At 39.0% G+C, this 21,704-nt stretch overlaps 1 protein-coding gene across 10 annotated transcripts in view; it reads right to left on the reverse strand.

Annotated features, from left to right (window-relative positions):
- Nucleotides 1–21,704, reverse strand: part of MYOM1 (myomesin 1) — a 154,402-nt gene that overhangs the window by 129,127 nt on the left and 3,571 nt on the right. For 3 of the 10 annotated variants that reach the window (XM_067015301.1, XM_067015303.1, XM_067015299.1), the window contains 4 exons: nt 21,500–21,667; nt 16,309–16,397; nt 6,605–6,784; nt 4,910–4,960 (listed from right to left, as the gene is read on the reverse strand). The gene's annotated coding sequence lies outside the window, so the exon portion shown is untranslated. Of the gene's footprint in view, nt 1–4,909; nt 5,075–6,604; nt 6,785–16,308; nt 16,398–21,499; nt 21,668–21,704 lie in introns of those variants that run through there. The other 7 variants (XM_059040824.2, XM_067015302.1, XM_067015300.1 and 4 more) reach the window with 4 other exon arrangements.

A 21,704-nucleotide genomic window follows, 5' to 3' on the forward strand; every position in this document is an offset into this window, starting at 1 on the left:
TGGAGAGTCTGCATCCAGCCAACGTGGTTTTCATTCAACAAATAATTACTGAGAATCTATTTTGATCCTGGTACTATTCCAGCACAGGAAATACAGAGATGAACAAAACAAACAAAATCCCTGCTCTGATAACCTTATATACAACCTTATGATCTATTGCAAGAGATAGACAAATAGAGAAAATAAAGTGTAAAGTATATTAGAACCTGCTAAATGCTATAGAGAAAAATAAAACAGGAAAGTGGGATGGTATGCAATTTAAACAGCATCATCAGGGATGATGATGATGACTGCGCATGAAAGTGACATCTGAGCATGAGAATATCTGGGGGGAAGTGTTCTGGTTGGAAGACCATTGCAAAGGCACTGGGGTGTGAGCCTGCCTGTTGTACTCCAGGCATGGCAAATAGGCCAGTGAGGCTGTGTGGAGTGAGGGAGGTGCAGGGAGAGGTATAGAAGATGATGTCAGAGGGGTGGAGGGTGGGGAGGGCAGATAGTGTAGTGCCTGTAAGGACTTTGAATTCTATTCTGAAAGGGCTAAGGAGTCATTGGAAGGTTCTGAGCTGAGAATCACTCTTGCTGAGTCTGAGAACAGACTGTTGAGAGCCAGGAGACCAATTAGAAGGCTGTTATGGGCTGAGTTGTATCCCCCTCAAAATTCATATATAGACATCGTAATCTTCAGTATTTCAGAATGTGACTGTATTTGGAGATAAGATCTTTACAGAAGAAGTGAGGTTAAACTGAAGTTATTAGGATAAGTTCTAATCCAATACAACATGATTGGCATCCCTATAAGGAGAGGAAATTAGGACACAGATATGTACATATACAGAGGGAAGACTGTGTGAAGACACAAGAAGTTGACCATCTACAAGCCAGAAGAGAGGCCTCAGAAAAACCAGCCCAGCTGACACCTTGATCTCAGATTTCTAATCTCCAGAATCATGAGAAGATAAGTTTCTGTTGTTTAAGCCACCCAGTCTACGGTACTTCGTTATGGCAGCCCTAGCAAATTAATACAAAGGCCACTGCAACAGTCCAGGCTAGAGATTATAGTGGTAGCAGTGGAAGTGTGAGAAGTGATCAGACTCTGCATGCTTTGCAGGTAGAACCAATAGCATTTGCTGAAAGTTCTGGATTAAGATGTGAAAGAGAGGAATGAAAGATGGCTCCAAGGATTTTGCCTGAGTAATTGGAAGACTAAAACTGCTATTAACTGAGATGAGCCAGGAGTGTAAGAAAAGAGCAGTTCAGAATGGAAGAATAGGAGACTTGTTTGAGACATTCTACATTTGAGATACCTGCTAGACACCCAAGTGGAGAGATTAAGTGATTAATCTTAAACTTAATTAAGAGATTAAGTTGGATATGTGACTCTGGAATACAGGGTAAAGGTTCAGGATGGAGACCTACATTTGGGACTCACCAGCATTTAGATGTTATTCAATGCTAAAAAAAAATAATTGATGAGAATGAAAGTCCTAGGACTGAACCCTGGAGGATGCTTATATTGTCATATAACGAGCTCTCTCGACTTTCACAAATACTTCAAAAAGGTAGAGTGTCAAGGCAGAAAAATTCCATTAAGAATATGAAGACTTCTAGTCTTCCTACATAAGGCAGCAAGAAAGTCAGTCATCAGTGTAGCAGTTTGCATTGTGAACGTGATCTAACAGTCCTACTGAAAATCAAAAATAGGTTTGCTTAGCATAGAGAGGGGAGATTTCAGACTGCATTATCTTTCTTGAATAATCTGTCCACTGACAGAAGCATATCAGCCATACTGACAACACTGGATGAGGTAGTGGTTTTATGGAAGCCCCCTCTTCCATTTTTAAAAAATTAATTAATTAATTTGTTTATTTTTGGCTGCATTGGGTCTTCAGTGCGGTGCACAGGCTTCTCATTGAGGCAGCTTCTCTTGCTGCAGAGCACTGGCTCTAGGCACGCAGGCTTCAGTAGTTGTGGCACGTGGGCTCAGTAGTTGCGGCACGTGGGCTCAGTAGTTGCGTCTCACAGGCTCTAGAGCGCAGGCTCAGTAGTTGTGGCACACAGGCTTAGTTGCTGTGTGGCATGTGGGATCTCCCTGGACCAGGGATCGACCCAGTGTCCCCTGCATTGGCAGGTGGATTCTTAACCACTGTGCCACCAGGGAAGCCCCCCTCTTCCATTTTTAATGCTTTTGTGCGTGTCCTAAATTTTTTACAAGTGAAATTAGTTGTAATCAATTTTTCAAATCTTTTTTAAAAATTCCAAATGAGGGCTGAATCCTTCTAAACTTCCCACATCTTCTGTCAAGTTTAAATCTACTTTTTAGGACTTCCCTGGTGGCACAGTGGTTAAGAATCCACCTATCAATGCAGGGGACACGGGGTCAATCCCTGGTCCAGGAAGATCCCACATGCCACACAGCAGCTAAGTCCGTGTGCCACAACTACTGAGCCTGCGCTCTAGAGCCTGTGAGACGCAACTACTGAGCCCACGTGCCATAACTACTGAAGTCTGCGCGCCTAGAGCCAGTGCTCTGCAGCAAGAGAAGCTGCAGCAATGAGAAGTCTGTGCACCACAACAAAGAATAGCCTCTGCTCGATGCAACTAGAGAAAGCTCGCGTGCAGCAACGAAGACGCAATGCAGCCAAAAATAAATAAATAAATTCAAAAAATAAATCTACTTTTTAGAAAGCCTTTTAAAGTACAAGACAAGCTTGCTCTTCAGTTCCATTAAAAACAATGAGGTAAACAAAAAAACAGTTTCTAAGATGAACTGAAAAGCTGTTTCCCTTTTATTATTACTTTATGTTTTCTTGTCATTAGTCCTGCAGATTTCCAGGCCAAACCTCAGACTTAATAAATGAGAATCTTTGGTGAGAGCGGGAGGAGGAGACTGAATTATACACAATTTCTCAAAGTGTTTCCAATGTACACTGAAGTTTGAGAAATGCTTGGCTTAGAAGATAGGAGTGATTTTTAAGGACAGGTAGAGAATAATATTTCAGTGGATTTTAAGTGACTAGTGTGGAAAAGTTTTCAATTTTTTGTGTTTTTATTTCAACACCTAATAAAAATTTTCACCTCCTAAACAATTTTTTTTTTAAATCTACTCTTTTTTTTAAACTTCTTTATTGGAGTATAATTGCTTTACAATGGTGTGTTAGTTTCTGCTTTATAACAAAGTGACTCAGCTATACATATACATATATCCCCATATCCCCTCCCTCTTGCATCTCCCTCCTACCCTACAAAGTACCGAACTGATCTCCCTGTGCTATGCGGCTGATTCCCACTAGCTATCTATTTTACATTTGGTAGTATATATATAAGTCCATGCCACTCTCTCACTTTGTCCCAGCTTACCCTTCCCCTCCCCATGTCCTCAAGTCCATTCTCTACGTCTGCGTCTTTATTCCTGTCCTGCCCCTAGGTTCTTCAGAACCATTTTTTAAAAATCTTTTTATTTAAACTAAACAGTCAGCATGTATTCCCTAGAGAAGAAAATCCAGCAAACTTCATTCCAGGAATATTTATTTTAGGGCTCGTGGAAGATATCAGTCTACATGGCATTTCCCAAGAGGAAGAAAATAGCTACTAGCAAGCAACTTTGCTTCAACCCTTAAATAGACTGCTATTTTCTGTTCTAAAATATACAGGATGATGATCAGGTGTAATGAATAATTATTAGATACATTTTTATAAAAACAAAAGGGTTGAATATATAAATATAGAAGTATATGATCAGGCATTTATAAAGATGTTTGATAAGTTTCTGTAATGATACTTACTACACTGCAACACAGTAAATGTTATTTGAATGATGTCCAAATAAATAATGAATGACCTTCTTGTGTATTATGTTATAAGCTAAATTCAGAACACAAATAACTTGAAATGCTGTTAATTTCACAAAATAAAATCTTTAAATGTCTTGCCTCAATTCTATTTTCCATTCTCTTTATTTCTATTTTCCCCAATATATTAATTTTAATGATACTTAATATTCCAAATACAGAGATAATATATTACAAGTAAACAGGCTTTGGCCTTATGTCAACTCAGCTGATTGTCATAGCTCTGACCTCTGGAACGAAGGTACAACTACCTTCTCTTCATCAAGTAAGTGGGGATTATCCCCAACACACGACAGCTAGAGTGTATTGGGAGGAAAGATGGTTTGGTTGCCTTCCATTCCTTTAAGGCCTGTGTTTTTTCCTGAAAATAATTTGGGAATTTAGGAAGAGACAGTAACTCCATAGTTGTAACTGTGACATGATACTTTTGTACAGGCATTAGAGGCTGAAAGCTGATAAAAAATTCTTCACAGAAAATACTAACTTTAGGATCATGATATGGGGCTCTTTGTTGCCTCTGAAATATTGCTTAACCATTTTCCAATTAGAAATATCCAATGTACCCTTACATTCATCCACATGGCACTGTCAAAGCAAAATCACTGAATTAGAAACTAGTGACTTCAGAGCTAGTTTTACTCCTTTTGATCTAATATGTAATCAGGGAGTATTGTAGGCGTATGGAGGATAGAAAACACATGATTTCCTGTTACCTTACCCATTCCAGGTTTCAACCAAACCACTGAACTGTAACTTGGAAAGAGTACTTGACTCATGCTTACAGTTCTATCTGAGACAGCTATTATCTTTTTATAGTTCCAGGAACAGTAGCTTAATTTTAAAAGAATCCACTGATCTGAGAGAAGAGCTGTGCCAGCACAAACTGGCACCCTGCCGCTCGTTTTCCTTCCCCGGAGCTCCACTTTCCTATTTCTCTGCTATTCTTACATCTCTTTCAGAAAACTGCTGAGCTCAGAAGATAGAAAGAAACCACACACACTGCAGTGCTGTTGAGCACGTAAAATATCAAGTGCATTCTTTTGCCTCAAGGTCACACTTACCAGTTTCCAAAGGAGCGATGGTGGTGGAAATGTTCCGACGTGACTGTGGAGCTGGATGAGAGAATGAAAAACCCACGTAGGTTGAATCCAAGAAAATGTTAAGAGGCAGGGCTAAAGACAGGACCCTGGGGGCCAGTTCAAAAATAATGCATGTGGTCAGGCTGTAGAATGTCAGAGCCACACAGCCAGCCTTTTATGGCCAAGAGGGCAGATAAATATAGCACCAAATGGGGAGGGTAGTCCTAAACCAAGAGGAAGGAGGCCCTGGCAGGTAGCTGCCTCAGTAATTAATTACATTAATTCCAGTCAATGGCTCTGGCCTGATTAAACCAAATGTAGGAGTTTTATTTGGCTATAAGAGCTATTTTCAATATAATTTAATCACAGGATATTTAAAAGCATAATGGAAAGAGTGGTTTGTGTTGAGAGCTAAAAATAGGTGCAGTAATCTGATTCCCAAAATGGACTTCATGGAATTTTAATGCCAAGATACGATTCTGGATGTGCTCTTCATAACCCATGTACAATACATTTAAAAGACACAAGATGAAAAAAGAACACGACGCTAACTAGAGACAAGCAAGTAAGAAATGGGTCACACGTGGTGGAAATTTTGGCTTGACAATTACCATTTCTCTCATTTCAGGAAAATTTACAAAGTAGGTTATAGCTTCAAGTTTGAATCTTTGATTCCCTATTCATTAACTAAAGCCTTTACGAAGCAACAAGTTTTATCTTTCCTAAAGTCAGAGTAGGGTCAGTCTAACTAACAAGAGATTCTCTTTCTTTGTTTTTAGAATATGTCACAAATTCAGAGGTGGTATAACCTGGTGGCAAGAGCCTGCACTTTGGACTCAGACCAGACCTTGATTCTAGGCCACTGATGGCATTTAATAGCCAGGTAACTCTAAGCAGAGTATTTCTCCTTAAGTTTCCTTTTCTTTCTCTATAAAATGGGGATAATAACATGCAAATTAGGGGACTGCTATGGAGATCAATGTGATAATGCAGAGAAAGCACTTAACCTAGTGATTGCCACAAATGAAGACTCAGTAAATATCAACTATTGTTACCGATAGTAATAATTTAAAAGCTCATTGTTTAAATTATATGTACGGAGAAAGTTATGTCCTGATGTGATATTACATCGACTAAATACAGATCCACTTGTATCTACCAAAATATTGAACAGACCCAATATCATAGCCTACTTTATAATTCCTTTCTTGATGATAACTACAGTTAAGACTGTTGAGAACCTATCAAGTGCCAGACACTCTGATAGGCACTTTATATACATTATCTCATTTAATTCTCATATTGCCCTATAAGGTAGGTATCATTACCTTCCATAGCTGAGGAAACTGAGGCTTTGAGAGGTGAAGTCATTTATCAAAGAGCACACAGCTAGGAAATGACATGAATGCAATTCATTCAGAGATATTTGGATTCCAAAGCCCATGCACTTTTTGTCACGGATTGCCTTATCCTCCCTCCAATGATACTTTGTCTATAAGAAACTAAATATTTTCAAATGGTCTTTTGAGTGCATTACTGGTCCCCACTCATAACTTAAGGTCAGCTTTTGAGCTACCCAATCAATGTATGTAAAAGAATGTATTTCACTTAGTACTGATCAAATTCGACCCAGCATTTGTTTATCTAAATGCACCTCTAGTCAGTGGGCATACGTACATTTTTGCTGTCAGGAATCCATAGGAGAATTTTCTAAGCTTTACGTTCCTAAGTAACCATTTGTTCTCTAAACATCCAATACAGAATGGCCGTGGTTCTTCCGAGTTTTATCCACCAGCCATTGGAATGGTTCACAGTGAGTCATTTCTCTAGAGAGCATGGTAAGTTGCTTCAAATCTCCTTGAAATAGAAAGAGGAAAAAAAAGCAAAAATAAGAGATATAATTCATCATAATACGAGCTAATATTTAATAAGCATTTGCTATATGCCAGGTATTAATAATGCTAACTACTTTACAGTATTTTAGTTGACCATGATACACACATAAAAACATTTCATGGACTATGAAATTAATTTAAGATTTAGAGAGATTAATATTCTTAAAGTCACACAACTAGAATGTGACAGAAAATTCAAACCTGGGTCTTTTCTACACAGAGCCCAGCCTCCTATATATCATACTGTACTGCCTTATAACCATTTAACTCTGTGTGTGTGTATGTGTGTGTGTGTGCAGATAGATATACATACATACACAGATAGTCAGATAGATAGATAGAGTGTGCCATATATCAATAATGTCTACTAGAAGTAAGAACTCTTACCAAAGAAAAATCTTAGTTATATTTCCCATGTAACAGACAACTATTAGGTCAAGATTTACTGGCTACAAATATCAACACATTAAAATATTTACTGAACTTTGATCCCTGTTAGGAACGCAAAATGAGAGAAGTCCACACACATTTGTGGAAAAACTAGAATATCATTTATTCATCGCTCAGGATCCCAGTGAAAGCCAAATAGTCTATTTTAAACAAATGTACAATAAGATTTGGCAAAAGAAGTATAAGCTAGACCCAACCAAGTCTCCTAAGTGATCTTTCTGCTGTAGCATCATCTGGATTCAGCCTTTTCTAACAACATATTTATCCAAAATAGAAATATCCAGATAATAAACTACCTACTGTGTTGTACTGCATAATAAAACTGAAGATGAAAAATTTAGTTGGGCTTTGACAAATCAATAATTGTGATTTAATCAAATTGCCTTATAGATGTATAATCAATTAATCTGATTTAATCATGATGCCCTTACACATGTGTAATTATTCTGAAAACTTAATTGAATGCTAATCTACTGTTAATTTCAAATTTCCTAGAAAACCATCTAACGCAAAATACTTTCTAAAAAGTGTATAACTATATAAGTCTGGAAATTTCAAAAATATTTGCTTCCAGAATTACAATTAGTTTTTTTTTTAATCTATTTATTTATTTTTGGCTGTGTTGGGTCTTCATTTCTGTGCAAGGGCTTTCTCTGCTAGCGGCAAGCGGGGGCCACTCTTCATTGCGGTGCGCGGGCCTCTCACTATCGCAGCCTCTCTTGCTGCGGAGCACAGGCTCCAGACGCACAGTCTCAGTAGTTGTGGCACACGGGCTTCGTTGCTCCGCAGCATGTGGGATCTTCCAAGACCAGGGCTCGAACCCATGTCCCTCTGCGTTGGCAGGCAGATTCTCAACCACTGTGCCACCAGGGAAGCCCAAGAATTATAATTAGTTTTTTAAGAAAGCAATTTTAAAGTAGATATATCTTCTCTTCACACTAACTGTAAGGGTATTAATATTTTTATAAGTGTGAAATGATGAGCTTAACTAACTGTAGTGTATCCTAAAAGCCAAAATAAATGTATAAATTATATTTAGCCACCTAACAATTTTTGTTTTACAGTAGAAGTGGAAACAGTAACAAATCATTTTTCTATACATGAGGGAATAAACAAAGATTATTCTTTAGAAATAAGGTAAACAAAAGCAAACAAAAACTAAATTCCAACTGAAATCAAGAAAGTTTAAGTTGCTGGGGGGTTTAGTTAACAAATAAAACCCATGTATCAATAATACAAAAAAAGAAAGACCTGTATTTAGTCAGTTTAATTCATAAAGCATTTAGTGAAAACCCACTAATGTGTAAGGCCCTGTGTTATGCCCTAGGGCCCAGTGGTGACTCTCTCACATCCTCAAAGTAGCCACTGTGTAGTTGGGAAGACAAAGATTACTTAAGAATAACTGTGGTACAGGGCTTCCCTGGTGGCACAGTGTTTAAGAATCTGCCTGCCAATGCAGATGACACGGGTTCAAGCCCTGGTCTGGGAAGATCCCACATGCCGCAGAGCAACTAAGCCCACAAGCCACAGCTACTGAGCCCGTGTGCTACAACTACTGAAGCCCGTGCGCCTAAAGCCTGTGCTCTGCAACAAGAGAAGCCACGACAATGAGAAGCCCACACACCACAATGAAGACCCAACACAGCCAAAAATAAAAACAGACAAATAAATTAATTTTTTTAAAAAAAGAATAACTGTGGTACAATGTGATAGGTGAAATGATAAACACAGCACATAAGAAAGAATGTGATTGGTTGTTTTATATGGACAAAGCAAAACCAAAAGAATCCTTCTCCTTTAAAAGATAGGAATTAAAGGAGCAAATCTAATATATCACTCATTGCTCACCTATTATGCAAAGCACATGCTAGGTACAGGGAAGCAAAATGACTGACACAGGCCCTGTGGTCAAGAATTTCTAAATTCTAAGAAATTTCTCCAATACAAATGCTTTCAACAGAAAGCAAAGCTCAGCCAGATTATTCTGTGAGCCCTTTAAGTTGTAAATTAATTGTATCCTTCCTATCTCAGAGTTGCCTAATTAAAAAATATATATGTATATATATATTGGCATTTGGTATCTAGTCCTGTTGTTCATTGAGTGACTTTGAAAAGTCATTTCCCCTCTCTGAAGCTCCATTTTCTCATCAATAAAAATTTCCCCTCTCTGAAGCTCCATTTTCTCATCTATAAAATAAAGGGTTCAACCAGATAATCTCTAAGGTGTTTTCTAGCCTGAATAACTGTGCTATCAATCCAAAGAGCAGCTGTTTTTTCTTGCCTGGTTTGTAAGCTGATTAGCAACATCCTATGTGGAGCAATTTTGAGGGGAATAAAATAAATCCTCCTTACTCCAAGAATTCTGCTTCAACCTCTAGCTCATGTCTGAAATGCTCTCTCCTGAGAGTGTCGTTTTATGAACTTAAATCCCTATTATACTAGAAATTATCCAGAAAGATGTTTCAGCATGTAATCAATTAAGTCTTTGCGTGACGGGCCAGAGTCTCAGATTTATTATGAGTAGAGTGGTGGGAAAGGAGGCAGAGGGGAGAGGTGATCGTTGAAAAGGGCTAGAGGAGGGGACTAGGACTCTTTTTTTTTAAATTTATTTTTGGTTGCGTTGGGTCTTCATTTCTGCGCGCGGGCTTTCTCTAGTTGTCAAGAGCAGGGACTACTCTTCATTGCAGCGTGCGGGCTTCTCATTGTGGTGGCTTCTCTTGTTGCGGAGCACAGGCTCTAGGCACGTGGTTTCAGTAGTTGTGGCACGCAGACTCAGTAGTTGTGGCACACGGGCTTAGTTGCTCCGTGGCATGTGGGGTCTTCCCAGACCAGGGATCGAACCTGTGTCTCCTGCATTGGCAGGCAGATTCTTATCCACTGCACCACCAGGGAAGCCCGGGACTAGGACTCTTATCAGAAGCCAAATCTCATCTAGTTATTAAATGAGCTCGCTCTAAACTAGATGAACTAGATCTAGATCTAAAATTAGATCTAGTTCTAATTTTGCCTGTACCCGGGCAATGGCCAAATTAAGCCAATGCAGTCAATGTCTTGCATCAGGACCTACAGGCTGTGAGGGGCCCATGTGTGCTCCCATCCACAGGGATAGGAGAGAATTGCTGGGGCTGACAGCTGATTCTGAAAAAGGACAATCCTGTGATGTGCAGCACTGGCCGAGGAGCTCGTGGGATAAGGCCCCACCCCCGGCTCAGATCCCTACCTACCATCCTGTCCCCCAGACTAGACTCCAGGCCACAGGAAGCAGATGCATAATTCCACAGTGGCCTTGGCTTTCTGTAGCATGCTGCACTTGTGGCTGCAGAAATGGAATTAATTTCTATTCTTTACCAGTTGCTCTATCTCCCTCTCCTCTTCTTAATTCCCTTCCCCATCACAAGAATCTTCACCTTACTTATCCAAACCCTCTTCCTCTGTTTGTATTTTTTAAATATTTAGTGACAAGAACTGTGAAGGCATATAATGGATATTATTCAGCCTTAAAAAGGAATGAGATCCTGATTCATGCTTACAACATGGATGAGTGTTGAAGACATCATGCTAAATGAAATAAGTCAGACACAAAAGGACAAATATTGCATGATTCCACTTACATGAGGTACCTAGAGTAGTTAAATTTATAGAGACAGAAAGTAGAGTAGTGGTTACCACGGGCTTGGGGAAATGGGAATAAGGAGTTAAGTGTTTAATGGGTAGAGTTTCCATAAGGGATGATGTAAAAGTTGTGGAGATGCATAGTGCTGATGGTTGCACAACAATGTAAATGTGTTGAATGTCACTGAACTGTGCACTTAAAAATGGTTAACCTGGTAAATTTTGTTATGTAGATTTTATCATACACACAAAATACTATGAAGAGTAAGCTTTTTTACCCTGCTTACAAGCTAACAAATTAACCTACAGTTTCATTGATGCTGACAAGACATGGGACTCCTGGGTCAGAGTCAAAGGACTCTACTGCTCACAGCAATAGCAGAAGCCAAAGCATCAGCATATTCTTCACCATTGTGACAACCCCATCCACCGCATTCCCCCAGGACAACATGAAGAGGCCCAGGTGACAACAGCACACACACTGGATTGCATCATGAGAGTGGAACTTTGAGCTTAGGGAACCTGAATATTTTATAAGGAGCAGTAAGCATGCCTGCTCTTTGCTACAGTGGCAGCCGTTCTCTTTATTATACTGGTGAGGGGGTGTGCCTGCCTTTGCCCTGGAGGGAGATACGTTCTCTATCTTCAAACATCCCTGAAAAGATAGCCTGGAACAAAGGGAAGCCAGAGGCTTGCTTGCAAGACGTGCAGAAACATGACAGACCCATGGAGAATTGTCTCCCAACAATCAACGCAGGTTATTTTTACAAAAACAATAACTTTTTTTCTTTTCTTTTTAAAGTGAGAACCAGACTAAAGAATAACAGATGTGAATCTCCAATTTCAATTTCTTTTTAACAGTTTTATAGAATTTATTGTACATACCATAAAATTCATCCATTCATCCATTTTGAGAGTAAAGTAAAAATTTTAGTAAATTTATACAGTTGTGCAACCACCACCAAAATCCAGTTTTAAAACACTTCCATCACTGGAAAACTTCCCTCATGCCAGTTTGCAGTCAACCCTTGGTCACTTCCACAACCCAGGCAACCACTGAACTGATTTCTGTACCTACAGTTTAGCCTTTTCTAGAAATTTCATACAAATGGAATCATATAATATGTAGACTTTTATTTCTGTTTTTTTTTTAACCTAGCAAGATGTTTTTGAAATTCATCCATGTTGTTGCATGATTCAGCAGATTGCTTCTTTTTATTGTTGAGAAGTACTTCATTAAAAGACACGCCATGTTTTGCTTATCTGTTCATCAATGAAACAACTTTGCATTGTGTCCAGTTTGGGGCTAGTATGAATAATGTCACCTTGAATTTTTAAATCTATTTTTCTATATAGTTAACTAAAGTTGGTGTGATAGGTAACAGAAGTATCAAAACACTGACCAAAAAGTATTGCTATCTAACACTTATATAGTACTTACTATTTGCCAGGTGGTATTAAAAACGCTTTATGTGTATTAACTTCTTTATTCCTGACAACAATTTATAAAGTAGATACTATTATTATAATACCTTTTTCATTTATGAGAAAAACTGAGTACAGAGAAGTTCAGTAACTTGTTCCAGGACAAACAACTAAAATGTGTTAAAGCAAGGATTCAAATTCAGATAACCCAGATCCAGAGTTCATACATTAACCAGTACACAATATTCCCTTATAATTAAAACAAACCAATTCTGACAAAATTCTATAGCTTCCTCACTTCTTTTAATATTGCAGATACCATTTTTATATCTGATGCAGGCACATGTCTCCAAGTATTAATTAATTATGTTCTGTGTTCCCTTATTCTCTCTTTCATACCATAAGAGTCCCCTTTCCTCCCCTAGTCTACAATGAAGCAGAAACAAAGATGCAAAAACAAAAAAAAAACAAAGTTTCAGACTAGTAGTTTCAGATACAAGCTTACAGAGCTAGCTTTTCCTATCCTGCTCACTAGATAAGACAGCCTAGAAAAAAGGAGAGGGAAAAGGCAAGGTAGTTACTAGAACAGGAAAGCAAAGACCAAAAGAAGGGCTGGGGTGATCCTCAACCTGGAAGGAAATGGACCTTTGATGGAAAGAGCAAGGGAGCAGAGAGAAAGACAGGGAATAATTTTTTTCAAAAATGAACTCAACTTTGGAGACACTAAGTCTCCAAAGTGAAGGAAGCCAGTCACAATGGACAAATGCTATTGTATGATTCCACCTATATAAGGTACTGGGGTCAAATTCAAGGTAGAACAGTAGTTGCCAGAGACTTGGATGGTGGAGTGGAGGAAATGGGGAGTTATTGTTTAATGGCTAGAAAGTTTCAGTTGAGCATGATGAAAATGTTCTGGAGATGGATGGTGGTGATGGCTGCACAACAATGTGAATGTACTTAATGCCACTGAACTGTGCACTTGAAAATGGTTAATGTGATAAATTTTATGCTAGGTATATTTCACCATAATTTTTAAAAATGGATTCTTCTGATTCGTCACTGTTCAACATGGACAGTCCACCATTCAGCAGTCCTGGACACTGATAACCCCATTCCCCTCAACAGAGATGCAATACTTGGCCATCTGGTGAGGGGAGAAGAGCATGAAGGGAGACCTGTGCCCCTCCGAAGGGGGAACTCAACAGTCCTGGTTGGGACTCTCAATGAGGGCAGCAATGGACACAACATTATCACACTTGGTTCTCATCAGTGTGTACACATTACATTCTACTTTGTCTACAGATACCTTTCAATAACAATTGATTAATGCATTGTACTATTTCACCATAATTTGTTACCTAGTCTCTAGGTGTTGGCCACACGGATATTTCGTTATTCACTAAGACTAGAAGTTAGAACCAAGAATTAGGAGCATCTTCATTTTCACCTCAGCTCTTTTACCACATCTATGTGTGTGTTCCCTTCAGAGGCAGCCTTTTAACCCCTCTGGTTCTGTTCTGTCATAGTTCTCCTAATGGAGTGGGATTGGAAAAGTGGTTCTCCATCATGGCTACACATCAGAATCACCTGAGGAGTTTTTAAACCATCCTCAGGCTCAGGCCATATTCCAGGATAATTAACTCTGAATCTCTGGGCATGGGAAAATGAGTGTTTCTAAAAGCTCCTAAATGATTTTAATATGCAGCCCTAGAGGAAAAATAATCTCCTCGGTCTCTTTCAGTTCTAAAATGATGAAATCCTCTGAATTAAAAAGAGAGCTATAAATATTTTGTACAAATAAAGTTTTCCTTTCAATTACCTCCTTGGGAAGTATTTCCCCAGAAAAGAACTACAAATTGAAGGAAATGTTTCATGAGAGTGCTATTTGGAATATTAGGCTAATCTATAATGCCACCTACCAAATATGAATGCACTCTTTCTTCATTGTGCCATCAACATTGGAATGTACAATTTTATTTCAGCAAGTTTAACAGATGTGAAATATATCTCATAGCTATTTTTACATGCATTTTTAAAATTCATGGTGAGGCCAGACATTTCCTTCAACGTAAGCTAACTATTTGGTTTTCCTCTTGTATGAGCTTCTTTTGACCTTTGACATGGAGATTGACTATTTTTCTTGAGATCATTATTAATCTGTTAATAATAAAGTAAGTAAAAATTTTAAATAAGATAAAATAGCTACCATTAAACCTCCTGTGTACTAGATACTATATCATGCTTTACACATAGTATTTTATTTATTTCTTACAAAAACCCTACAAAGCAGTTATCATCCCCAAGTTATAAATGATAAAACTAAGTTTCAGAGAATAACATTAGACAAGTTACCCAAGGTCACATAGCTAGCAAATAGCAGAGCTGGGATTTGAACCCAGTTCCATCTGGCTTTAATGCTCCATTCTCTTTCCTGGACAGGAAAGCACTTAATGCCTGCTCTGCTCACAGCATCTGCTGATATTTTGCACCATGTGATTCCTACTCTATGACCACAGGTGATGGGTCATTTCAAACCCAAAGGTTACTGATATATATCCTGGCAGCAACCTATGATATATGGCCTGGGCCAAAAAGGTGAGTCAAGCCAATCACATTCCTAGCTTACAAATTTGATTTTGGAAATACTGAGTGTCAATACACTTACTAGAAGGACCAAAAGTCCAAAAAGCCTGAACCAAAAGATGCCTGGGGTATATCTGGGGTCAGAGAAGCCATGGCAAGCTGAAATTATGAGGGACCAGAAACAATTAGCAGAGAAAGGCAGTTGGTAGAGAGAAAACACAGTAGATGCTCTTAAAGAAGCAGCAGGTCACTCAGAGAACAATCATTTGGCCCATGAGAGAAAAACAAGAGTCCATACCTCAAGTTACTGAATCTAAAAAAAATGGTTCTGAACCTAGGGGCAGGACAGGAATAAAGATGCAGATGTAGAGAATTGACTTGAGGACACGGGGAGGGCGAAGGGTAAGCTGGGACAAACTGAGAGAGGGGCATGGACATATATACACTACCAAATGTAAAACAGAGAGCTAATGGGAAGCAGCTGCATAGCACAGGGAGATCAGCTTTGTGTCCACCTAGAGGGGCGGGATAGGGAGGGTGGGAGGGAGACGCAAGAGGGAGGAGATATGGGGATATATGTATATGTATAGCTGATTCACTTTGTAATACAGCAGAAACTAACACACCATTGTAAAGCAATTATACTCCAATAAAGATGTTTTAAAAAGCATCTAAATAGAGAGAATTACTATAAGAATTAATATAGTAGTATAAAAGACTTTATTCATTGTTATCCCCTGCCTTGGACAATAATTTTTATTGGCTTATATATCCAAACAAGAGCTAACCTGTCTGTGGCTAATCTGGTCACCTCAACTACCTATGTCCCAGGAGATTTTTCATTCTGGACCTAGCAGGCCATACAGAAGTTTGATAACATTCATCTGGTTGAGTTTCAACACAGGACTACTTTCATCATTTAACCACTTCCTAAATCTCCCTTATTTTTTTCTATACCTTTGCCCCAGAGTTCCTAAATAAGGTCTACAGTTTTAACGTAGGTTTACTGCGCACACATGCCATGTCTGGCACTGTGCAAGGTACTCGGAATACAAACAGAAGAAGGCACTCTTGGGAAGTATGTCTACCTTCTTATCATAGCTCTTTCTTTGTCCAGCAGTAAATAATGAATTGTGTAGCACACAGTAAGACACGGAAGAATACTGACTTTGGGAAAGCCCCTTCAAACTTGACCTCTGGCTCGACGACCTGTCAGGGATTCCTGGGTAGTGCTGCCAGACCAGTGCTTTAATGCTTTACAGAATCAGCACTTGAGGGACAATGCAAAAGGAGGTGTTCTGTGTTAAATGTTGACATGTTATATGAAATGGAATCTGCCCATAGAAATTACTTTCATTTACCATTATTTCTCCAAGAGAAAGAAGAACTCAGAATCAAAAGTTACAATACACTTACAGATGGCTGGCAAATCAGTTATTTTACCAAGGCACTAACTTCAGTGGGTCTTACAGAAAAGTCTGCACAAGACCTTAGAGTCTCTTTTCCTGGGAAGAACAAAAAAAATAAGTCAATATTTGGGGTAAATATTCCCACTCCAAATTATTAACACAGTCATTCTTATCAATGATTAGCATGTGTCAACAATAAATACTACTGCCTTTTCTATTCCCCAGAATATGACCTTGGGCAGGTGATTAACCTCTCTAAGCTTCAAGTTCCTCATCTGTATAATGGAAATGACTGAGAGTTAATAAAACATGTAACAGAGTGCCTAGCTCTGTAAATATAATAACAATAACAATTCATTAGTTTGTTGAAAGTATACACTGAAAAACTTCTACTTAGCTAGTGTAAAACTAATATAGGATATGTTTACAAGCGAGTTGGAAAGCAAGTCAGACATGAAAAAGCAGAGAACAATCAAAAATGATCTAATATTTTTGAGCGCAATAGGACGTTAAACGTGAGGTTCATGATATCTCAGAATTTTGGCAGACATCCCAGAGGCTGAGAATATTAGTTGTCAGAATATCTATTCAGGACACGTTACAAGACTGTGAAATCAATTTTGTGACTCTTAGTTAATGTTCCTCCTCAGGAATTATAAGAGGCAAGATCAGTCTCTAGACCTGAGAGTTTCTAGAGAGACCAGCATCCAGAATTCCTTGGAGAGAGGTGTCAGGATTTTGCGCATCAATTCCACACACATTGTGTAGGGAGTGAGTGGTTCTTCTCACAGCACTTTGAATACACCTTCAGCAGGTAATGTTGCTGGAGGAAAGCATACTGCCAGTCTAATTACTGTTTCATTGTAGGCCATTTGTCTTTTCTCTCTGGAAGTTTTTACTATTTTCCTTTACCCTTGATGTTCTAAAGTTTCACTGTGATGTGACTTGGCATAGCTTTATTTCTATTTTTCCTGCTTCATATTCAGTGCACTTTCAACCCGAATAAAAATTTTTTGACTCTCTTTCAATCCTGGGAAACTCTTAGTCATTGTCTCTTTTAATACTGTTTCCCATCATTCCCATTTTTATCTTGTTCTGGATTTCCCATTAAATATACAATGGATTATCAAAATATACCCTCCCTGACTCTTGACAGCTCTTTTATACTTTTATCTTCTTGTCTCTTTGTGCTGTTTTAGTGAATGCCTCTGTACTCTCTTCTAATCCACTACCTCAAAACATCCAAAACTGTAACTGTCATTTCCTACCGTCACCATACCCCACACTCCAAACTACTTCTCCCCCAGGTTCCTCATTTCAGAGACTGGCAGTGTCATCTGTCAGAAATCCTGATTCTTCCTTCTCCCAGGCTCACGCTCTGCTACTCCTCTGAACTATCAGAGAGATTTTTAAATAACACAGTTCTGCTCATATTAACCCCATACTTAAGACAGATCAGTGGTATCCTACTGACCTTCAGAAATGACTTAGAGGCCATTTGGGATACAGTCTCTGCTTACTCCTTTAGCCTCCTATTTCTACCATTTTCCCCTTATATTCTACTTTCCAGCTCTTTATTCAGTCAATATGTATTTTTACTTACTGAGTGCCTGTGATGTGCTAATAATAATCACTGTTCTAGTCCTTGGGGATACTTCAGTAAACAAAGAAGCCTAAAAACCCAGTCTTCATGGAATTTAATAGGGAATATGTTCTGGTTTACATTTTAAAGGATTACTCTTTGGTGGTGTGGAAGTACCACATGGGGGGACGTGGAAGTAAGGAGACAAGTTAGAAGGCTATTGCAAAAAGCCAGGCTTGAGAGAGGTTACCTTGCACTAAAATGGTAGTAAAGTTGGTGAGACTAAGTCATATTCCAATATATTTTGAAGGACTTAACCAGTAGGTATGTGCTAATAACTGTTCTAGACCCTGGAGATACTCTGACAGAAAGATTGGATGAAGGTCATGAAAGAAAAAGAGGTGGCATAGATGAGTCAAAGGTTTTTGACCTGAGCAACTTAAAGGATTGAAATGCCATTAACCAAGCTGGAGAAGACAACAGGAAGAGCAGGTTTTGGAGTCTGAAGATTTAGATGCCTGGTAGACCTCCTCTTGGAAATGTCAAGTGAATATTTAGATGCATGAGTCTGGAGTGCAGGGCAGAGGTTTTGGCCTGAGAGTGATCAGTGTCTAAGTAGTATTTAAAGCCATGAAAGTAAATAAGATCAGCTAGGGAAGGAGTGTCGACAGAAAAGAAAAGAAAGCCAAGCACTGAGTTCTGGGCTACACTGAGAGATTAGGGAAATTAGGAGGTATTGGCAAAGGAGATTGAAGAGTAGCCATAAGGAAGGAGGAAAACCAGGAGAGTGAGGCATCCTGGAAGCAAAGAAGAAAGTATTTCAAAGGTGAGGGAGTGATCACTCTGGCAATTGGCCATGATGACATGGAGATCATTGGTGACCTTGATAAGCACTTGTTGGTGGAGTGGCTGGGAAAAAAAAGCCTTATTATAGTGAGTTTAACAGAGAACTAGAGCCAGTGAGTATAGGTGACTCTTCTGAGGACTTTTATAAAGGGGAACAAAGAAATAGGACAATAGCTGAAGGAGGAAAGTACATCAGGAAGAGGGGTTTTTTGGTGTTTGTTTATACTGTAGCAGTTTTCTATTGCTGCTATATCAAATTACCACAAACCTAGTGGTTTAAAACAACACAACTTAATTATCTTACAGTTGTGTAGATTAGAAGTCCAACTTGGGTCACACTAGGCTAAAATCAGGGTGTCAGCAAGACTATGTTCCTTTTTAAAGACTCTAGGAGAGAATCTGTTTTCTTGTCTTTTCTAGCTTCTGGAGTTCATCCACATTCCTTGGCTCATGGCCCCCTTCCTCCATCTTTAAAGCCAGCAATGTTACATCACTCTGAACATTCTTCCATGGTCACATCTCCCTCTGATTGTCATATTCTGCCTCCTTCTTCTCCTTTTAAGACCCTTGTGATTCACTGTGCCCATCGTGATAACACAGCATAAACTCCCTATTTTAAGGTCAGCTCATGAGCAACATTAATTTCATTCTTAAGTCCTCTGTTAATGTAACCTAACATAGGCACAGTTTCTGGAATTAGGATGTGGACATCTTTGGGGGAGCCTGCCATACATGGGATACATTACAGCATACTTGTTGATGGGAATAACCCAATAAAGAGAGAGAGAACCTGATGACACTGGGGAGGGCAGAATTGTTGGAGTGACATGAGTGAGCAAAGGGAGGAACTGGTTTTCCATAGGAGCAAGGAGGGTTCCTCTCAATTTAACAAAAGAGGAGTGAGACGACAACAAATGGGGACAGATGCTGGCTGGTGGGTAAATGTGGGTGGTGTGGGAGCTTGCGGGAGTCATTTTTTTCTCAGTGACTCAGAAGCAAGGTCATGGACTGAGAGCAAGGATGGGGAGAAGGTGTTGAAGGTGTGAGAAGACAGAAGTTATAAAACTGACATCGAAGAGATTAGGAGCATGAAAGAAATAGAGAAATGTCACGAGTACCTAGGTAGCATCAAGGGCTCACTTGACGTCTGTTGTCATTATTTAAAGTGTGCCCACTCAGCTTGTTTCCTCCAGCCAGGTAGACAAAACATGGGTACATTAATTAGCCAGGTTAGGTTAACTGCTTGACAAATTCCAAATCTCAGTGCCTTAACCAACCAAAGTCGATTTCTCACTAAGACATTTACATGGACTATCTCACCTAATCCATACAATGGTTGAATAACATGAATACCATTATTATGCTCTTTTCCAGATGAAGAAACTAAAGAATTAATTGTAGCAAGCCTAAACCATAATTTTTGTTTTAGGTATTAGTTTTATTTGGGGGTATTTTTAAAAAATTTTTTGCCTCATAAGGTTAACTCAGAAAATGTAATTTGGTCACTGTACTCATTCATTAACAAACTATTATTAGCATCAACTATGTTAGGCTATGTATTTCAAATTATGAACCATAATATTATGATATTAGGAATCTTTGTCTTTTAGTAGTTGGAGCAGCATTTCTTCAGTTAATTACTGGAGCCCAGTAACTTATTTTCTAGGTAATTCTTATTTCTTATTTTGGTTTGGTTTATTCATATTCTCTCTTCTTGCATCTTGTTTAGTATTTTAATTTTCCTAAGCATTTATCTATCTTATTTTTTCAGATTTACTAGTATGGAAGTAATAACTTTCCTCAATTTTTTTTTTTTTTTTTTTTTTTTTTTTTTTGCAACACGCGGGCCTCTCCTGTTGCGGAGCACAGGAACGCACAGGCTCAGCAGCCATGGCTCATGGGCCCAGCCGCTCCGCGGCATGTGGGATCTTCCCGGACCGGGGCACGAACCTGTGTCCCCTGCATCGGCAGGCGGACTCTCAACCGCTGCGCCACCAGGGAAGCCTCTCAAATATTCTTAATTCAACTTCACATTATTTTTTTAATATCATTCCTGAATTTAGAAATAATTGTGATTTTTTTTAAAAAAGGAATTATTTATGTAGAATTTTCTATATCCTTTTAATATACTACTTGTAGTTTTGGCGCTTTTAAGCTATTAACTTTAAAGTTAATACAGATTAACTCAAACACCTTTACTTCATTTAAAAGAAAGAAGCTCCTCCTACTGTTTTACTGAATTAATGCTAATTGTTACATTCTATTTCATACACAGAGAATTAGAATTTCACTTATGTAGGTAAAACCAGAACGTAAGCCATGTCTCTTAACATTCAAAAGTTTCTTACATGCAATAAAAACTGCAAGTGATCATTATGAAATAATTGACTTAGGTGGTAAACACCAAGGGTCAATTCAGCTATGCTTCTTTGTTGTTTGGGTATGGAGTTGCCCTCCTTGGACCAAAGAAGAGAGTGCAGCATAGTAAAATTAAATGTGGGCTTTGGGTCAGGACACTTACTAGCTATGTGCACTTGAACAAGTAACCAGTTACTGAATATTTATTGGCACCCATGGATAATTAGGCACTTTATTAGGAGTTAGGGATTCATGAACAAGAAACACTGGCCCCTGTCCTTCTATCTTACCCCTGGACAAGCAGACATGAGTTATAACCCTGGTTCTTTTATTGTCTTTTGGTAATGTGCAAGTCCCTAAAGTATTTAAGCCTCGGTTTCCTAATCTGTGAAACAGAGGTGATAATACTTACCTCACAGGGTCGTTTTAAGAATTAAATGATAAAAATGTTTATGTAGACGGGGGCTTCCCTCGTGGCGCAGTGGTTGGGGGTCCGCCTGCCGATGCAGGGGAAGTGGGTTCGTGCACCGGTCCGGGAGGATCCCACATGCCGCGGGGCGGCTGGGCCCGTGTCCGGAGCCTGTGCTCCGCAACAGGAGAGGCCACAACAGTGAGAG

Source organism: Kogia breviceps, chromosome 15, assembly GCF_026419965.1.
Source record: "Kogia breviceps isolate mKogBre1 chromosome 15, mKogBre1 haplotype 1, whole genome shotgun sequence".
NCBI classification, from domain to species: domain Eukaryota; kingdom Metazoa; phylum Chordata; class Mammalia; order Artiodactyla; family Physeteridae; genus Kogia; species Kogia breviceps.